The sequence below is a fragment of the Phyllostomus discolor genome, chromosome 1 (genome assembly GCF_004126475.2).
Source record: "Phyllostomus discolor isolate MPI-MPIP mPhyDis1 chromosome 1, mPhyDis1.pri.v3, whole genome shotgun sequence".
Taxonomy (NCBI): domain Eukaryota; kingdom Metazoa; phylum Chordata; class Mammalia; order Chiroptera; family Phyllostomidae; genus Phyllostomus; species Phyllostomus discolor.
Genome location: NC_040903.2, coordinates 71,656,686 through 71,670,566, shown reverse-complemented (window position 1 = coordinate 71,670,566; position 13,881 = coordinate 71,656,686). Strand labels below are relative to the sequence as shown.

The following is a 13,881-nucleotide window of genomic DNA, read 5'->3' as shown; positions in this document are numbered from 1 at the left end:
AAATTCACTTAAAATATCTAGAAAACGCTTTTGGCATTGGGCCTCATCCACTCATAAAACAGTTGTGCATGCACAAATCCTTTTATCTCTTTGAATCAGGTTCGTCAGGAATCTTGTTAAAACTGCATGAGGCCAACTGAAGCTCAAAAGGGGAAAAAGAAGACATTTCAAGCTTGCTGCCATCTATAAATGGCCAGATAACAGAATCTTTTGAAACTGGGCTAAAATGTGTTTACAGGTCAGGATGCTACTGCTGAGAAAGGAACAGTTTTCAGGCTGCATCTGATGAGACCAGCATAATTTTAAAGCCATTTTTACTTCAAAAGCACCTGATCCAATAAAGTATCACAGTTTATAGTAAATACTTAGTCCCCCTTCTAAGTGTGTCAGCATTTTTTGTTAATTTAAAAATGCAGTAACGCTACAAGTTCCTCCCAGAAGACCTACCACTTCCAGATGGCCCATCATCACAATCAGCACACTGTTGTCCATATGCATAAATCCTTTTTCCTTTTTGCTCAACCCCTTGACCCTCTACCCCCTCAACTGTTATCTGTTCTTCATCTATGAATCTGTCTTTGTTTTGCTTCTTAGTTCCGCTTGTTCATTAGATTCTACATATGAGTGAAATCATATGGTATTTGTCTTTTCTGACAGGCTTATCTCACTTAGCATAATGTTCTCCAGGTCCATCTATACCATTGTAAAGGGTAAAATTTTCTTTTTGCTGTGGTTGAATAGTATTCCATTGTGTAAACAGTTGTCTCCCATGGTTGTTTTATTCTGATAGACACGAGCTATGTCCTTATCTTGGTGATTGTAAATAATGCTGCAATAAACACAAGGATGTTTATGTTTTCTTGAATTAGTGTTTTGAGTTCCTTCGAATGTATTCACAGAAGTGGGAAGACTGAAAATAGTAGAGTTTTAGTAAGATTTTTTTAAGCACCCCATCACCAAAGAGTGAAGATCACATAAGGAGCTGTTCTACTCTACTTTTCAGTTCAAGCAAATTAAAATGCCAGTGATAGAAAAAAATGTCATGTGTTCAGGTACAAATAAAAGCAATGAGAAAAGGCTATGTATCTTTGCAATGACGACTTTATCAGTAAGAAATGGAATAAATTCAAATATGAAGTAATACCATGTTGTTTGTTCCTAAGTATTTTATTTCTCTTGTTGTTATATCAAATGCATTTTTTGTTCCCGATTTCTGTTTCTGATATTTCATTGCTGGTATACAAAAATGCCTTTGATTTATGAATATTGACTTTGTATCTCACTGTTTTGCCAAATTCCTTTATTAGGTAGAGTAGTTTTTTGGTGGAGCTTATAGGATTTTCTATGCATACTATTATGCCATCTGCAAACATTGACAGTTTTGCTTCCTCCTTTCCAATTTGGATGGCTTTTATTTCTTTTTCTTGTCTGATTGCTGTGGCTAGGACTTCCAATACTATGTTGAATAGAAGTTGTGAAAGTGGACAACCTTGTCTTGTTCCTGATCATAATGGGAAAACTTTTAGTTTTTGCCCATTGAGTATAATGTTGGCTGTAGGCCTCTCGTATATGCCTTTATGTTGAGGAATGATCCCTCTATTCCCACTTTGCTGAGTATTTTAATCATAAATGGGTGCTGTACTGATCAAATGCTTTTTCCACATCTATTGATATTATCATGTGATTTTTTTCTGCTTTTTTTTATGTGATGTATTATGTTTATTGATTTGCAAATATTATACCATCTTTGCATCCCTGGGATGAAGCCCACTTGGTCATGGTGTATGATCTTTTAATATATTGCTGGATGCAGTTTGCCAATATTTTGTTGAAGAGTTTAGAGATATTGGCCTGAAGTTTTCTTTCTTTATTATGTTTTTATCTGGTTTTAGGATTTGGGATGATGCTGGCTTCATAAAAAGAGTTTGAGAGTCTTTTGTCTTCTTGGATTTTTTGGAACAGTCTGTGAAGGGTAGGGGTTAGCTCTTCCTTAAATGTTTTGTAAAATTCTCCTGTGAAACCATCCAGACCATGGATTTTGTGTGCTGGGAGTTCTTTGATTACTGCTTTGATTTTGTAAGCTGTTATTGGTTTGTATGGGCTTTCTGCTTCTTCTTCATTGAGTTTTAGAAGATTATATTTTTCTAGAAATTTCTAGGTTTTCAAATTCTTGAAATTTAGTTCTTTGCACTAATTTACTACAGTCCTTTGTATTTCTGTGGTATCAGTTGTAATATCACATTCTTCATTTCTGAATGTGTTTATTTGGGTCCTAAAAGACTTGTACTCACAAAACTATACAATACTGAAGGAAGAAATTAAGGAAGACACAAACAAATGGAAACATATACCATGTTCATGGATTGGAAGAATTAATATCATCAAAATGTCCATACTACCAAAAGCAATTTATAGATTCCCTGCAATCCCTATTAAAGTGCCAATGGCATATTTCACAGATGTAAAACAAACACTTCAAAAATTTATATGGAACCATCAATGACCCTGAATAGCTGCAACAATTTTGAGAAAGAAGAACAAAGTAGGAGGGATCACAATACCCGATATCAAACTGTATTACAAGGCTACTGTAATCAAAACAGCTTGGTACTGGCACAAGAACAGACACATAGACCAATGGAACAGAACAGAGAGCCCAGAAATAAACTCAAGTCTCTATGGTCAATTAATATTTGACAAAGTGGGCAGTAACATAAAATGGAGTAAAAATAGCCTCTTCAGCAAATAGTATTCGGAGAGCTGGACAGCTATATGCAAAAAATGAAACTTGATCACCAACTTATACCATACACAGTAATAAAGTCAAGGTAGATAAAAGACTTAAATATAAGTCATGACACCATAAAAGTCCTAGAGGAAAACATAGGCAGGAAAATCTCAGACATTCCACACAGTAATATTTTCACCAATATGTTCCCTAGAACTAGGGACATAAAGGAAAGAATAAACAAATGGGATCTCATCAAAATAAAAAGCTTCTGCATGGCTAAAGAAAATAGCATCTAATGGTTTGAGTTTAGATAATCTAGAAAATGCACCTTGCATTCCTCTGTCCACAACTACAGTTCCAGCCTCCATATCTGGACTACATAATTTAGACCCTTGTGCCCTGATAAATCTGGTATAAATATTACGTATCAGAACCAAAACTCTCTTTTTTCTCTTTCTGTAAAAAAGTAGTATTACCATCTTCAAATGATAGTATTCCTGGTAACTAGAGGCCTATTTTGAATGCATGAGCATAATAATGCAAGTTAGGAGGAGCAGAAATAAACTGAAATCCCCAACCTGAGCAAAGGGTAAAGTGGATAAGAAAAGAAAGAGATTAGTTCTGGGAGCTATACCAGTCAGTGCACTGAGGAGCTTAAAGGAAACACACACACACACACACACACACACACACACACACACACCAGCGACAACAACATGACTGTACTCCCTGCCTCTCTCAGTTTGGCAAGGTCTTCAGAGCCTTGGGAGAAGAAACACATCAAGGGAGGATTCTGAGGTAATATTTTTGTGAAAGAAGAAATTTTAAAAAAGAAAAATAAAAGGTTTTCTTCTACTCCTTGCAACTCTTTAACGAATTCTATGTTGCTCACTAGCAGTTTTAGTTCCATAGAAGCATTTGGTACCATGCATACGGGACTGAAGTCTGCTTCAGTAGTGGCCCTAGATGGAAACAGATCACAGTCAAGGACAGGATGGGATAGGAGTGAAGACAGAAGAGGGAAACCACTCTGGTCTTGTCACTTGGTCCTCGAGAAGGCAAGTGGATTAACCCCTCCATATCTCAGTTTGAGTCTTCTTTTCCATAGCATGAGGATAATTCCAGTAATGATCTCAGAGTTGTAGGAATCAAATATCAAAACACACAGTCAAAAAGCAACTGACACAAAGTGAGCCAGGAATAAATGTTTATCTATTTCCAGTTTTGTATGTTTTTGATAGATAGAATTGTTTGGTTGTGGTTATTAATCTCTTCCAGTATATCTGTTCTCTTTTTAAGAACTTTTTTTTTGGTTGATCTGACAGACCAATACATAAAAGACAGAGCTTTAAAACATACAAATGCTGTATGGACCCAAATCTCTATTTACCATTTATGTCACGTAGAAACCTGATAGAGTCATAAGTTCATTTGGTTATTCAATGAGACTGCATTCTGTGCCTAATATCTAGATACTTCACTAACCATTATAATATCATTAAACCAGATTATGTCTCTTGAAAATTGCTCAGATGATTGTATTACATGAAAATATAAGTGAAATCTTAACTAGAAGTACCTGCTTTACTAAGTTTGGAAACTTAATTTAGTGAAACCAATAATGAGAAACTAATTTTGTTTAAAAAAAGGGAAAAATGCACTTATGAGTAATGTATCATGTTTACATGAAACCTAATTTAATCTAATTATCACAAGAAGAAAAATATCATCACATCTATAAACATGTGAGAAAATTGACTTTCCTGATTTTAGAATTAAGATCGAAGCTTCACATACTTATCAACCTTAAAGGCAGATTTTTGCACATCACTTGATTTCTGTTTTGGTTCTTTCTTGCTGCTCTGGTCCATCATTAATCCACTTCCTAATCTTCTGTCTTTACCTTCTATATTCAGGATTTCTTCCTCAAAACCTGATAACAGACTTGTCTCTCTCCTCTGGTCCTTATCCTCTTCTTTGCATCTGCCTCTTCCTCAAAAAGTCTCACCTCCCAATCCTCTATTCGTATCAGTTTATGTAAATGATCTTGTGGCTCTGTCTCCCTAGGTTCCATTCAAGAAATCATAGAAAATATTTCAAAGATTATTTATGAAATATTCATTGTAAAGTAATCCATACTGATATTTCTAAGACAGTCAAAATGATTAAATGGTTTTTGTCATTATATAATCAGTTTCAAATGCTAAAAGATATCTAAATATGTGAATCGCAGGGACTGTTTATTTCACACAGTGACATATAAATTACCTGATGATAAATTGCCAGTGTATGAAACTGAATAATCAAATAAATTTAGATGAATCAATTTAGTCCCATAAGCACATCTAAGAAGGATGATTTGTAAAGTTGAAAATTTTCCAAGTCTTATTTTTAATGAATGTTCAAACCAAAGGGAAAACTAAATAAACAATACAACAAAGCAAAGTCTCAGCAGCATATGAGTATAAAACCTTGGTGAAAGAATTATGTTAAAAAATTCAGAAGCATTTATTTTATCACAATGAATTTGGTAAAATTTGCTTGGTCTCATATTCCTGCATTCCTTTAAACTTGGCAAATGACACCACTAAAATCCTCTTTTATATTATTTTCCAGCTTTATGGAGAAGTCATCAACGTATACTATAATTTTAAGTTATACAATGCAATGATTTGATACACACATATATTGTGAAATTATAGCACAAACTTCACCTCAAATGATTACCATATCTTTGTTTTTTGTTGTTGTTATGGTGAGAATATTTAAGATCTACTCTACTAGCAGTTTTCAAGTATACAGCATAGTATTGTTCACTACAGTCACTATGCTGTACATTAGAGTCCCAGACTTAGTTCTCTTATCACTTGAAGATTGTACCATATGAACAGCATGAACTCACAAAACATTAGTTAACCGTATATTTGAGGGTTTATTTCTGGGCTCTCAATTCTGTTCCATTAAACTATGTGCCTGTTTTTAATGTCAGCATCACACTGTTTTGATTACTATAGCTTAATAATATAGTTTTAACTCAGGAGGTGTGATGGCTCCAGGCTTGTTCTTTCTCCAGATTGCTCTGGCTATTCATGGTCATTTGTGATTCCATGTGAATTTTAGGATTGTTTGTTCTATTTCTGTAAAAAAAAATGCCATTGAAATTTTATATGGGATTGTATTAAATCTATAAATGACTTTGGGCAGGATAGGCATTTCAACAATATTAACCCTCCTGATGCATGAATATAGAATAGTTTTCCATTTGTGTTGTGTTTCATCAATATGCTATAATATTTGGTCTATAGATTTTTCACTTCCTTGCTTAAATTTATTCTTAAGCATTTTACTGTTTTCAGTCCTATTATATAATGGGGTTGTTCTTTTCATTTCTTTTTCAGATACCTTCTTATGAGTATATACAAACTAATCTGATTTTTGTATGCTTATTTTTTCATCCTGCCAATTAACTGAATTTTTTTTAGGTGTAATAGCTTTTTTGGTGGAATTTTTAGTCTACTTACATGTGTGCAAACAGATATTATTTACTTCTTCCTTTCCAGTTTGGTTGATGTTTATTACTTTTTGTCACTTAATTGCTCTAAGACTTCCAGTACTAGGCTGAAGACAAGTGGTACTAATGGACACCTTTGCTTTGTTCTTGACCTTAGAGAGAAAGTTTTCAACCTTTCACCATTGAATATAATGTTAGCTGTGGCTTGCTATGGCATTTATTATGTTGATGTTTGTTCCTCTCATGCTTCCTTTGTTGAGAGTTTTATCGTGAAAGGACATCAACTTCTGTTACATGCTTTCTGCATGTATTGCAATGATCATATGATTTTTATCTGTCATTCTATTAATGTGATGTATTACATTGATTTTCACATATTACACCATCTAAGCATCCCACAGACAGATTCCACTTGGTTGTGGTATACAACCCTTTAAAAATACTGTTGAATTTGATTTGCTAGTATTTTTGGAGAATATTCACATCTTTTTCAGTAACTGGCTTACTATCCTAATACTTCTAGGAATGGCACTCAGTCTTTTTCTTAGTTCTTTTCTCCTTCACCTGTGGGCACCGACATCCCATCCATAAAACCCATACTTGTGCTGTGGTCTCTCTGCTTGTTGGTTGATGCAAACCAGCCGCATGTTTTTCAAACCTGCAGATGGTGCCTAAAATGACTATTAAAGGAGGGCCAATGCTCAGGCTCTAACACAGGAAGCTCACCTGGATCTCATCATCTGGTACTTTCATATGTGTACACAAGGCCTGCCTTCTGTCTGAACTTCACTATTTTCCTATTTCTGAAAGTACCTCTTCAGATTCACAGTAAAATTATATGTATTTTTATCTCTTATTATCCACATTCTGAAAATCATATTGGAACTCTATGTGCTAGATACTCTGTTAGACATAAGGGATATAACAGTAAAGGGGACATTATCATGACTTTCAAGACACTTTGGCCTAATAGAAAAGACAGATAGATAAATAGGCATATCAAGACAAGAGAATGCCATAATAGCTGTGATTGTAAGAGTTCAGGCCCTGACCTTTGCTAGAGGTTACTAGAATATTTCAAATGTGAATGTAAGGGGGTTCAAAGGGACAGTTCATTGCAGAAACCAAGTATGAAAAACCAGTTAACTTGGCCGAGGGGGGAAAGTGCTGAGGCTTATCAGTCAATCAGTACAGATAGAGGCTTTGCCTCGTAGCCTTCTTATATACTTCTTAGCTGATGGCATCAGATGGTGGAGACCTCTTGTCTGAGAGTGTCCTCAAGGTGTGACTGCTATCTTTATCCCTACTTTACTTGACTTTATACTCATGCCTTCCCTTTGTGTCAAAAGCTCTAATCTTTGCAGTAGTGGTATTGAAATTATGCTTTGTAGAACATTAGTGTTGAAGTTAGGCAGACATGGACTTAAATTCCATCTCTGCTCTTTACTAAGTTTGAATAATTCCCAAACCTTTTAAATTCCAGTTTCCCTACATATCAAATAAAGCTAATAATCATGCTTATGTGAGATAAGACATCTAGAGGGTGTAGCATGTTGCTGTTACATAAAGGATACATAATAATTATTAGCTTCTATTTCAAATTAGGGTTGTTGAACAGATGTGCAACCAATTCTTAGAAGTGCTCTTCAAACCAAAATCCCTCCCAGACTTCCAGACAATAGAGCATCCTCTGACATTAATAGGGGTTTAGGACAATCTAAAAGGCACGATCTGCAATTTCTCACACTTAACATGTTTTATGCCACTGTGGCTTCGCATCTGCACTAACATTAGAGAACTAGTGTTACTAATGCTTTAAGGTTCAGTTTAAATATCAAGTCCTCTGAGGTGATTTCCCAAATCTTCACTTTTCTTTCCAAGTGATATTACTTGTTTCCTTCCCTGTATTTCACTAAATATGTGGTTCTCAAAATATGGTCCATTTGTATTTTATACTTCATAACATATTATTTTTACACACACCAAACTACATTTCTGTTATTTTTAAATGTCTACATGTGGAAGCTTCATTTTATTTTCATGCCCATAATTGCAATATCTAACTGCATGTGTAGTAACAGCTTAAGTATTTGAGTAGGTGAATGGGCAAATGGCAAGACAAATAAAGGAGTGATTAAATGAGTAGGAAAAAGTAATTTTTTTGTGCATGCATAGCTCTAACAATAGTTAGGAAGATGCTTTAGGCATTGTCCCCTATGTAATGTAACAAATAAAACAAATAGTTGATAGATTTCACATAAACTGAGAGTGATACCTATTAAGAACTCCTAAATCTTGAATTTATCAACTTTTTATACTGATGTAGTTCCTAGTGTAAATTGATTTCTCATACCAAACTCAAGAGTAAGAGAAAGACATGTATTAACTATGATCACTATCATTCCTTACTGTGGCCTGAAGAATGACAGTTAGCATATTATTATAGGGGATTTGACAACTGATCTCAACACCTACATGCCAAAATATCTTTTATTAATAGAGATTTCTTTTGTTAACATCCCGTCATTAGGTCTTAATGGCTTATTTATTATTAAACTAAAGTCATATCATCTATGACATATTGAGATATTTTATTGGATAATGATATTTAATGAAATAGTTAAAAATGCTGCCTGGATACTTTTTTCTGCATACCTCCAAGTGAAAGTCTTTTTATGCATTCTTTTTGTAAATCTTAGGGATTTAAATGAAATATACTGATTTGTTGAAAACTGATACCCTATTAATTAAATAAAAAGCAGACACAATTTGAATTTAGCTTAATAAGCAAACCAAAGTAAAGCAGCTGTGTTCCATTAGCTTCTGATTTTCTGCAAAATGGAGAGGGAATTGGGTACACAAACACAGTGTCTAAAATGAGAAGCTCCTGGTTCTATTGCTATAGATGCCAAAGGTCTTTCTGATGCTTTCCAGGGTTGGCAAGTAAATAGACAGTTTGGAATCATTACATTAAACACTCTTATTCACTGAAATAGTGCTGATATTTGACTACAAGCCTTTAGTTCCTCTACAGAGTTAAAATATGAGTGCAAAGTAAAAAGAAAAAAGTCATTACCTTTTGAACATTAGATCCATTTTCTATTAGCCAAGGTGAAAATCCGGCAGTTTAAGGACAAACGTGAGGGTACAAACATTCCTAATCACCTATATGCCACCTCAAGAAAGCGTATGTTGTAACTCTGAGTAAAAATAAACTTATTTGGGGGCCATTTCGAAAGTGGAGATGACAGTGATGTACAGAATAGGGAAATTGTCTTAAACCTTTTTCTTCAAGAAATCCCTGTAGTTGTGTATGGCCACATCAATGAAACTTCTGCTCATTTGGCAGCAGCTATAATGAGGATATATCTAAGAGGAAATAATCATTGTTAGAGAAAGAACATAAACTTTCCACTGCTTACAAATAAATGCAAAGGTTAAATATTATTTTTCCAGGAATCTCAATAGCACCATAGAAAGTCATTTAATTGGTTCTGCATTTTCTGAAGAATCATATCAAGACTATAGAGAAGTTACACTGATCCCAAGAATACTTGAAAAGGAATATATTGTGTTCTTTTGGAATGAGCACCACAACACTACCTCCAACCTACCATTGTTTTTTTTCTCTGCCATGAGAAAGAGACTCTGGACTAAGAAGAGACAGGGCCACATGGCTCAGATTCTTTTTCCTTTCATTTTTTTCTCTGTAGGGTAAATGGAGGCAGTCTGGCTTCCTCACCCAGGTAGGTGCCTGGGTAACTATGGGAAACAGTGTTCCCATAACCTTGAATGGGCCTCGTATGTAGTGGTCTCATAGCCTTGAGACTGGGTCCAATAAACAGTTCCCATAACATAAAGTGGGCTCACATGTGCAGAATCATGCTATGTTATGTAATTTTTTGGCTGGAAGCTGGCTTTGTTTATCTGTAGTACTCAAGCAGATAGGGGCTTCTCACTGGAGATATGCACAGCTTGCATTGTGCATGATTCACCCACCCATGAATAAAGGCATGGCAAGCATCCCCATAGCTCTGCGCATTTTCTTCTGTTTGCCCGAATACTGTGAACCTATCAGGTCTTGAATGATCACAACACAGTCTCTGTTTACAATCAGCAATGCCACATTGAACATAGGAACAGCTTTCTTTAAGTTTCAAGCTCAAGGATAGACAATTTCTTAGTACAGGTTATTTCTATAAATATTTGTGAAATGAATGACATTGTGAATCATCAATGACAGTATTCATTTTCAGGTCAATGCTCAAATGACAGTTCCTCTGCTGCCATATAGTTGGTTTCATCCTATCATAATAATATCCATAGGACAAAAATGATACCCACGTGCAAACAGTAGGCTCTATCAACACATTCATCATGCTTCTTTGCAGAGATAGTAGAGGCTGTGTGCAACACGGATAAAGAGAGCTGCCTTTTCCTTGATCTCACTGTCATTCTAGAACTGTGAATAAATTGATAAGGAATGGTATATTTATTTTTTAATTATAGAATAATTGCATGATTACAGTGAACTGTATTTGTCCATAGGTGTTTTGATGGCATTTGAGAACAGACTGATGGTTGCCAGAGGGGAGTGGGTGTTCAGGCACTTGGTGAAAAGGTGAAGGATTAAGAAGTACAAATTGATAGTTACAAAATAGCGATGGGGATGTATAGTACAGCATAAGGAATATAGTCAGTAATACTGTACTTGTGTATGATTCAAGATGGATATTGGAAATACTGGGGGGACACTGTAAAGTACGTGGTTGTCTAACCACTCTGCTGTACACCTGAAACTAGTACAAAATCATACTGAATGCAAACCATATAAAATTTTTTAAAATTAAAAAATATAACTCTAATGCAAAGTTCAAGAGGTTTAAGCCAACCCATTTTCTAAAGAAAGATAACCATAACAAGAAGAACAAGAGAAAAAGAAAAGAAAAATGCTAACTAAGGTAAACAATATACTGAAGGGTGTTATTCTGTAGGAATCAAGCTGGCTATAGTGGAGCTCTATTAATTTCTCAATAGAGAGATTATGTAATGCTGAGAAAAGTACCTCTTTATAATTCTCTCTTTCTTTCATCTCTCACTTTTTCTACTTTTAATCTAGGAGGAAGTATTTATGTAAAAATTTGCACAAGCCATAGCAGTGATTAGTCAATATAGACACACATAGAATATGTATATCTCTAGCTTATTTTCTTATTTGCAAGATTTTTAAATAAATCTAGTGTGTATTGTACATTAAAAGACTCTAGATTAAATGGATACAATATTAAAAAGAAGCAAATTTAGACAACAAATAATTGAAGCTCCACTTTTATATCCAAATAAGGCACTGGTAAAGGGTTTATTGGAACATATCCATATGTTTTACCTTAATGTACACTATCTGCTTATCAAATAATCTAAAGAAATGTTGCAAGAACAATTTAGTGATAAAATGTGCATATTTCCTTTATAGAAATGTTACAGTTGTTCTGTTGGTATATGATTTTTCAACAATACAGTTTCTGCTCTAGCAACCTGATATTTGTGGGTGAACTGTTAACATTAGATCATCAGAGAAGTTAACTGACTCTAAAATTACAACACGGAAGCATGTGGAAATGAAGATTCAGGGTAACAATTTCAGTTCTTCTGAAACAATGGCTGAAGTAATCACAGTATCAAAATGATCCACATGTTTTATTTCAGAATAGCAATTAAGCAAAAACAGGTCTTTCGCTAACACGAATAAATAAGATCAAATAGGCCTTATTTTTAATCTAGAAGGAAGTAATCTAGGAGGCCCTATGGAAGCTGTTCCATAGAACTTGTAGGAAGCCTTAGATATTCACTGGGTGGGGCAACCCACTTCCCTGAGTTGTGGTGCTGTATGTGGGGGAGGGGTCAGAGAGGGAACAGCGCTGCTTTCTCAGCTTTAACAGGCTTTCAGTCACTTCCCCTGCTACCCACAAGCACATTGGGTGCTTTTGTTGCTGATTTCTGCGTGGGTAGATTTGTGTACTTTCTAGGGCCCTGTGGGTCTCTGCAATAAACTCTCCTATGAGGCTGGGAGTTTCTCCTACCGCTGCAACCCCCACAGGTTTTTACCACCAGAGGTTTTGAGTCTTTATTTTCCCACGCTGGAACCCTGGGTTGTTCAGTCTGTCTTGCTTCCCAGTTGTTCCTCCCAGTTTATCTGCACACAAATGTGGGACTGCCCGGTCTGCCAGTGACCACCTTTCTGCTTGTCTCTTCACCCCAGCTGCCCCTCTCTGACCCTCCTACCAGTCTGAATGAATATTTCTTCTTCAATTCCTTGGTTTTAGGCTTCCATATACTTTGATTTTCTGGTTATTTTTTGCTTTTAAATTTGTTGTTGTCCTTCTTTTGGTTGTATGAGGAGGCAAGGCATAGCTACCTATCCCTTCATCTTGGCTGCAAGTTCCTCATGTAATTTCTGTATATTCAAGATTGTCTTAAGGGCTATGGAGGCATATAAGGATGTTAACAGATGAACCAAATTGCCCTAAAAATTAAAGTATCAAAAGAATTAGAGGTGGAAGCTAGTTGTCTAATCATAATTATCAAGGCTAAGCAGAAATTAAAGCTATAAAAATGTTTACTTCTATCAGGAATTATAGTAATATACTTCATTGTATATTTCATGAAACAACAGTAAGTTCAGATTTTCATATATATTTCCAGAGATATGATGAGAAACATTAATAGTAAATATAGAGAAGTATGAACTATATCTGCTTGAGACAAAATTTAATTCTTCATCAGTGAGTTTATACATCTCTCTCCACTTTTTAGATTATAAGCAGAGAAATTCTGTGATAATGTGCTTTACAGTAAAGCAGCTTCTAACAGAAGGTGATCGGCCATTAGCCCCTGAGTTCTGTCATTGGTTTTCTTCAGTTGTTTCATCATGATAATGGAGTGTCTTGTTTTACACACCTGAAAATCTTGAACCTTATTGAGTGTGTTATGTGGGTTTGCACACAAATAGGTATACAGTATTATTCCCTTATTCAAAGTTGTGCTTTCCATGATTTCTGTTACCCATGGTCAACTGTGGTCCAAAATTATTAAATGCAGAGTTCCAGGAATAAACAATTCATAAGTTTGAAAGTGCATGTCATTGTGAGCAGCCTAATGATACCTCACTCTGTCCCATGTGGGAGGTAAATCATTCCTTTATCCAGCGAATCCATGCTGCACACATACACTGTCCTCCTGTTAGTCACTTAGCCAACTCCATTACCAGGTCAACTGTCACAGTATAGTAGTGTTGTGTTCAAGTAACCATTATTTTACTAGATAATGACCCCAAAGTGCAAGAGTAATGATGCTGGAAATTCAAATATGACAAATAAAAGAAAAAAAACATGCTTCCTCTAAGAGAAAATTCATGTATGTGTAAGAAAACAATATTGTAGAATTGGTTACTATCCATGGTTTCAGTCATCCACTGCGGGTCCTGGAACATATCACCTATGGATAAGTGGGCTCTACTGTATTTTTAGTGTTAGTAAGAATATCAGCATCACTGTTAGTCTCTGTCAGTAGAAAGATTAAAATGCAGCTCAACATAGGGAATAATCAAATCAAATCAAATTTAATATTAGAAACATTAAAA

The 13,881-nt window shown here is 35.2% G+C and overlaps 1 long non-coding RNA gene across 1 annotated transcript; it reads right to left on the bottom strand.

Annotated features, from left to right (window-relative positions):
• Window positions 1-439: 439 nt before the first annotated feature.
• Window positions 440-13,609, bottom strand: LOC118499819. Its single transcript, XR_004902365.1, has 3 exons — window positions 13,522-13,609; window positions 12,294-12,297; window positions 440-449 (listed from the first exon to the last, which is right to left on the bottom strand). It is a non-coding gene; the product is annotated as an uncharacterized LOC118499819 (long non-coding RNA).
• Between the last annotated feature and the right edge of the window lie 272 nt (window positions 13,610-13,881).